The sequence below is a fragment of the Neophocaena asiaeorientalis genome, unplaced genomic scaffold (genome assembly GCF_003031525.2).
Source record: "Neophocaena asiaeorientalis asiaeorientalis breed wild unplaced genomic scaffold, Neophocaena_asiaeorientalis_V1.1 scaffold180, whole genome shotgun sequence".
NCBI classification, from domain to species: Eukaryota; Metazoa; Chordata; class Mammalia; order Artiodactyla; family Phocoenidae; genus Neophocaena; species Neophocaena asiaeorientalis.
The window spans coordinates 1,132,346-1,140,042 of record NW_020173697.1 but is presented as its reverse complement, the minus strand read 5'-3'; positions in this window follow the sequence as shown (position 1 = coordinate 1,140,042).

Below are 7,697 nucleotides of genomic sequence, written 5' to 3'. Positions count from 1 at the left end.
ATCCCCCACTCTGTGACAGGACCCCCAAGAAGCATAGGCCAAAAGTGGGGATATGGACTATAATCATTTGTTTGACTCAGAAATCCTCAAGCATGGGTTCAGGACTATTGGAACCCTTAACGACCTGAAAGAAGGCAATGAAACTCCTCTTTGGAAGAACAGAACATGATCCAATGCCTCAAATTATTTCCAAAATTAAGTTTCCAAATAAAATGAATAGAAAACAATCAAAGATAATGGGATGAAAGAAGGGTCAAGAATTAGCCAGTACCAACAGAAACAACAGACAAAAAGACTTGGTAACAAACATAGTCTTTATACCACTATGCTTGTTATGTTCATGGAAATAAGTCAAGCTTATAAATTTTGTCAAGGAACTGGAAATCATAAAAAGTGACATTTAAGATTTGAAAAGTAACCAAATGGGAATTATAAAACTAGAAAATAGAATAGTTAAAGGTATAAAAAACTATGGGTAAATTTTAGAGCAGATTAGGCACACCTAAATAGAGAATGACTGACTGGAAGATAGGTTAAAAGAAACATCCCAAATGAGGGAAGGAGAGACAAAATTAAAAATAAAAAATATTGAAGATAGAGCAAGAGACATGGAGGACACACTGGGATGGCCTAATATATATATCAAACTGGAGTCCCAGAAATGAGTGAGAGAATAAGGACCCAGAAAATATGTGAAGAGATAATGGCTGAAAATTTCTGAGAATTGATTAAAGATGTTAATCTATAAGAAGCCCAGTGAAGTACAAGCAGGATTAAAAAAAATAAAAGGCATTTTACTTTATGTGAAACCATAGAAAATCAAAGAGAGAAAAAAATTTTTAAAAGAAGCCAGAAAAAAAAAAAAGTGATTCTGAAAGGAACTTTGCATTTTCTAGAAGGAGGGCAAAGTAAAGATTAATACTGGGCTAAAAAAAGTAAAGAAAACATATTATAAGTTTTAGGGTCAAAAGAATAGAAAAAGAGTGTATAATTTCCAAAATAATTGGGGGGAAATGGGATTATAAAAAGAAATCCAAAAGAAAGCAAAAAAAGGAGAATAAAAATGTAGAGTAGGCACAACAAATATAAAGCACAAAAAGTGAAGGATTAACATGTTTGGGTTTAAATATATTGAAATATATTAGTAATTACATAACTGTAAATAGACTAGTTAAAACCCTAGTAAATGCCCTAGTTAAACACAAAGGTTATCAGGCCAGATTTAAAAAGAAAATATGCAAAACCACATGTTTTAGAAACATATCTAAGACATCAGGATACAGAAAGGCTGAAAGTAAAAAGATGGAAAAATATATCATGCAAACACTAAGTAAAAGACAGGTGTTGTAACTATATTGATAGCAACCAGACAAAATAGAATTTAAGGCTAAAATCATTACAGAGATTATGAAGGTCACTACAGAATGTTAAAATGTTCAGTTCTGGGTTTACATAACAGTTTTTAATTTGTATAAATAATATGGTCTTAACATATGCAGAGGAAAAACTGACAGAACTAAGAAGAGAAATAAATCTACAAGCTAAGTGGGACATTTTAATTTAGTAATTAGTTGGAACAAGGAGACAAAAAGTCTGTAAGGATACATAAGACTGATTAGTCCATTTAATAATACCCAATGGGCATAAATAGAACACTGACCTAACAGCACAATATAAATTGTTTTCAAGTACATACAGAATATTTTAAAAAATCAACCATATTGGTTAAAAAGCAAACCTCATTAAATTTTAGTGGATTTAGAGATACGAGACCATCTGTATATGTTTGGAAATTAAGACATCTCCATCCAAATAATTTAGGCATCAAAAATAATCATGAAGGAATTTAGATATTATGATGTGTGGGATGTAGACAAAATAGTGTTCATAGGGAAACGTATACCTTCTAATGAACATATTTGTAAAGAAATTAGTAAAAGAATAGCAAAATAAACAAAGTAGAAGGAAATAATAAAAGAGAAGAACTGATATAGAAAAAAATACCATAGAAACCATGAACAAAACTAAAATCAGTCCTTTGAAAGGTCTAATGAAATTGAAAAAAACACTCTGGTGAGAAGGTAATATAGAAAAGTATCTTCATGATTTTGAAGGTACTAAGATACTAAGGAACTATTAAGTCACAAAAATGACCAGTCATAAAAGAAAAGATATATTTTTTTCCACAGTAAAAGACTTTAGGGACTTCCCTGGTGGTGCAATGGTTAGGACTCCACACTCCCGATGCAGCAGGCCGGGGTTCGATCCCTGGTCAGGGAACTAGATCCCACATGCATGCTGCAACTAAGAGTTCGCATGCCACAACTAAGGAGCCCGAGTGCCGCAACTAACACCTGGTGCCACCAAATTAAATAAATAAATATTAAAAAAAAATTAAAAGGCTTTAACCTAAAGTCGCCACTACAGTCAAAAGGCAAGTGATAGAGTAGGAAAGATATTTGCAATACATCGAGAAATGGCTCTTATTCAGAATATATAAAGAACTACAAATCAATAGAAAAAGTCACAAACCCAATAGAAGAACAGCTGAAGTCCTAAACAGAAGCTTCCAAAGAGGAAAGCCCAAAGACCAATTAACATATAACCTCATTAGTAATCAGGAACACTCAGTGTAAAATCGCGAGATAACAGACAAATCCATTGGATCGTTTAAAAAAAAAAAAAAAAGGCTTGTGGAAGTGTCAAAGTTTGGAAGTACCCAGTAAAGTTGCAGCTATGCATACTCTATGACTCAGCAATTCTGTTCCTAAATACCTGTCCTATTAAGCTGTAAGCACAGAGGTATCAGGGCACATGTACAAGAATGATCATGGCAAGGTTGCTTTCAATATCCCTAAACTGGAAACAACCCCTCTGTCTATCAACAATAAAATGGTTAAATAAAGTGTATTTTATTCATCCACAATGAAAAGAGCTAGTTAAGCGAGGTACAAGCATATCTTTAAGACAGTGAAGAAGCCAGAGAAAACAATAACAAAGTACACGATTCCAATTTTAAAAAGTTCAAAAACACACAAAAAACTAAAATGTCTTTTTAGAGTTCATAATTGTGCGGTAAATTTATAAAGGAAAGGCAGGTAGTGAATACCAGAAATCAGGATAGCTGCTGCTGGCCGGTGAGGGGTTAGATGGAGGAGGAGCACATGCGGTCACTCAGGGCTGTCAATCAAGGCCAGCGGCACAACTGGTGGGACCCAATGCAAAAATCTTCTTTCTTTCTTCCGTCGTCTCTCTCTCTCGACCTGTCATGGTGTTTTCTAATTTGCTATTTAACGTCGCTCTCCCTTGGGTATAGCGATTCTTTTTGGTCAAAGGCAGACCCTCACAGGCAGCCGCGGCCTGACCCCCAACTCAGCGCGGGGCGGGGAGAGGGAGGGGCTGCGCACCACATTGGTCACTCCCTGCGTCAGCTCGGAGTGCTCAGGCCAGTGCAGAGATGGGCAAGGAGAGATCCGCCAGAACCCAGAAATTCGAAGATGAATGGTTAAGAATTTCATGATGATGATGAGCACTGAACCACAAGCAGAGTGGAGAGAGTAAGGGGTCAGAAGGGGTGGGCTTCTGAGCCTCTGCCCTGTGCCTCTGCGCTGTTTGCATGCCCAGAAAGCTGGCCCTGCTGACAATGTTCTATTTCTTGACCTGGGTAGTAGTTATATAGATGCTTGTTTTACCAAAACTGCTTAAATTGGACATTTATGTTTTGTGCACTTTTTTCGTGTGCTTGCTGTATTTTAAACTAGGTAAAAGAAAGCATGGTATAAAACAGCATGATCCTTAGCTGCAATAAAATAGAATTATTCATGTATAGACATGTATATACTGGTATATGCATATAATTGTTTTTCTAGAAGGAAACACAGAACTTGTTAACATTGGTTGCTTTTAGGGACACAGATTTGGGGAGATGAGAGGAAATAGGCTTTTATTTTTCATATTGAAACTTTTTGTATTATTTGAATTTACCATCAAGTTCATGTGAAGATTATGTACTAATTTGCATATTTTGAAATTATTTAATTGCTTATTTTGCAATAAAACCAGAAAAGTTCAATCATATTAAAAGCTTTAGAGGGAAGAAAGGCAGGGGAAAATGCTTTTCAAAGAATATTTTGAACCCTTTCAGAAAGCAAAGAATATTTTGATGATGTCAAAAACACTCTTATAATTTAGGTTTCATAAATCATTTTCCATATTGTCTATTGTGAGGTAAATTTACCATGAAGCTAATGGATGTAAGGTTCAGAGTCCCTTAAAAGGCTTGTATCTAATTTTACATTCATAATTCTGTATATTTTTCTTAAAGAAGACCCCTCAGATTATATAAACTTGAAGCTCCCCAAAGCCTGATTCCAACCTTGACTGTGAATTATACTTAGAGCAAGAAATTATTACCTGCCCTGAATATGAGGAGTTTTAGACATAAACAATGATCCATGGTTGTTAAGAAAATTTCTTTGTAGGGAGGACAGATTCACTGAAGAGATACTTTAAATCTCAAATTTACATGTCACCTACTCCAGGAATGTTTTCTACTTCTCAGAGGTGAATCATTTCCTTCTGTGTGCTAAGTCTGTACTTTTCCTCTAATTTTATTGAGGTATGTGTCTTAGTCTGTCTAGGCTACTATAAAAAATAAATACCATAGAGTCGGTGGCTTATAAACAAAAGAAATTTATTTCTTACAATTCTGGGGGGTGGGAAGTTCAAGATCAAGGTGCTGACCGGTTCATGGCTGGTGAGTGTCCACTTTCTGGTTGATGGATGGGCGTCTTCTCCCATGGATGCCAGGAGGAGTGAGGTTGCTCTCTTAGAGCCTCTTTTCTGAGGGCACTAATCCCATTCCTGAGGGCTCCACCCTCATGGCCTAATCACCTCCCAAAGACCCTACCTTCAAATATTATCACACGAGGATTAGGTTTCAACATATGAATTTTGTGGGGACACAAACATTCAGTCTATAGCATGTATCATGTGCTTGTTAAGCTACCTGTCTCCCTATTAGACTGTGAGCTCCAAAATGGCTAGGACCCTCTCCCAATTATTTTTGTATCCCCAGAGCCTAGAAAAGATCCTAGCATGCAATAAATGAGTGACTGAAACTTCTAAAATTACTGTATTGTCTGTAAAGGAAGCATAGCCACAATTCGTCACTTTAGTAAAATTCATATGAAATTGATATATAACTATACCATACATGAACTGATTGGATCACATTTGCAGAAGGTAGACCATAAACTTTTAAGGGCAAGAACCAAACAATATTATAAATTATTTTAAATTATATAAAATTACAAAAAATATGAAAATCCAACATCCCAATATCATGTTTGCTTTAGACTGTTTTTAACAAATAAAAACTTACAAATGGAAACCACCTTTTAGCCATTCCCAGATACCATCCATTGGCCTCTCTCCTAAGAGATGACCACCACCTTGAAGCTGGTGTGTGTCCATTCTATCGATATAGTCTCATTTTTACTATTTAAGAAAATACATCTATAAACAATAGATAGTATTATTCTGCGTTTTAATACTTTAAGCCAACAATATCTAAATACACATATAATGTGAGCCACATGTGTAGTTTTAAATGTTATAGTAGGCACATTTTGAAAAATGGGAACAGGTAAATTTTAATGTTTTATTTAACCCAGTATAGCCAAAATATAATCATTTGAACATGTAATCAATATAAAAAATGTTACTAAGCTAATCAATATTCTTTAAAAAAAAGTCTGGTACTAAGTCTTTGAAATCCTGCTGGTAGTTTATACATACCAGCACATCACAGTTCAGATGCTAAATTTAGATTTCATAAAATTTAAGTTGAAAAAATAGATTCCTATCCAAGTTGTTCCAAACATATTTAAAAGTTTTCCAATAACTGAAATCAGTTTTAAAAATTTAAATGAATTAAAATTAACAGTTCAGTTTTTCAGTCACAATAACCACATTTCGAGTGCTAATATCCACATGAGGCTAGCAGACACACTGTTGGGCAGTGCAGCTTGAAAAGATAACACAAATACCATTCAGCATCTTTCTTTTGCCCACTACATTTTTTTTTCTTCCTTTGCTATATCCTAAAACATAAGTGCACAGATGGACTGAATGGCACTGAATTTCAGGGCAGATGAGTTTACATTTTTAAAAATTCATCTATCAATAAGTTTACTCAGTAAATATAAGAGAACTTTAAAAAAAACCCTACTGCTTTCTACCTTTGTTTAAACAATGGGATAGTTAAACAAGATATACGTACTGATAAATAATGACGCGCTGCAATTAGCAAAGGCGCAGCTTTCGTACTAGCCTCTCCCAACCTTCCACCCCGCCCTCCACACGCACGCACCCACACGTACACATGCACACGCGCGCGCACAGAGACACGTACACAGACACGCGCGCGCCGACGACGATCCCGGAGCTGCGCTTTCCCTGCGCTCTCGGCCGGGCGCGCGCCTTCGGGCTCCGGGAGCCCCAGGCTGACCTAGACTCGGAGGGGCTACACGTCCCTTTTAAATGCTATTAGACCGGCTCCCAGTTCCCTCGAGGAGAAAGCGGAGAGGCAGGGGGTGGAAGCGAAAAGCAGCCCGGTTAAGTCCACTTGTCAGCAGCTCCACCTCAAGAAGCGGCAGTGTGCGCCCCGCAAGCCAGCGCGTTCCTCGCAGGGACAATGCGAGGATCTGGAGGCGGCCTCCAGTTCGACATCGGCCCCATCCCGGCGCCGAGGTCGGGACGCGCGTTTCCCCCCGGCAGGCGCCCTCACAGACAGTCTGGGGCGTCAGTCGGCGGAACTGCTATCAGATACCGTGGTGTTAGCTGCGGGACCTCCGGGACCCGAAAAACACCAGGGCGCCCGTTCTCCTCGGTCTGGGTTTCCCACAAAAATGTAGTCATACCAAAAACTTTTTCCACAGATACGAAAACAGCCCGAAACTTGTTTTCCCACAAGCTCCCTCCCCTTCCCTCCTACTCCCGCCCCCCCGCGTTTTGTGCTTCGCCTCAGGAGTTGAGTGACCTCTTCGTATAGAATGCCAGCTCTGCAAAATTCAGAAGCTAAACACAGCCCAACTTCCCGGGAGAGACCAGAAGCCAGAAAACCTCGCAACCCCAACCACACGCCTCTTTTTAAAAAAAAGCCCGACCCGCCTCCGCGCCATGAATGCTGGGATAAGTAGTTCCCCTAAACCGCGAAGCGCTGGGTCAGATTGGAGCTCAGGTTGGCTCCCCGGAAGAAAACTACAATTCCCGTGGTGCCATGCGACAGAGTGGAAGGGGCGGGACGGGCAAGGGCGCAACACGCTTGCGCAGGTCGAGGGCCGGAGGGAGGCGGAGGCGCAGTGGTCCAACTGCTGAGGAGTCTCCTCCATGTGACAGTGAGCGGCGTCCCGGCTCCAGGCGACGCCAGATTTTGGTTCCCGACCCCAAGCCCCGTCCACTGTCCCGGCGCCAGCAGACACTGGCAGGCCGGGGGCCCGCAGTGTTGTCCGGAGGCCGCGGGCGCAGAGTGAGTAGCCGCCGCCGGGCAGGTGCCTGAGGGACAGCCTAGACCCCGACGTCTCCCGAGAGGCGAGCGGCGCGGCGAGCGGGGCTTCTGTCAGCGCGTCGCCGCGAGCGCGGGGACATGAACGGCTTCACGCCCGAAGACATGAGCCGCGGCGGGGACGCGGCCG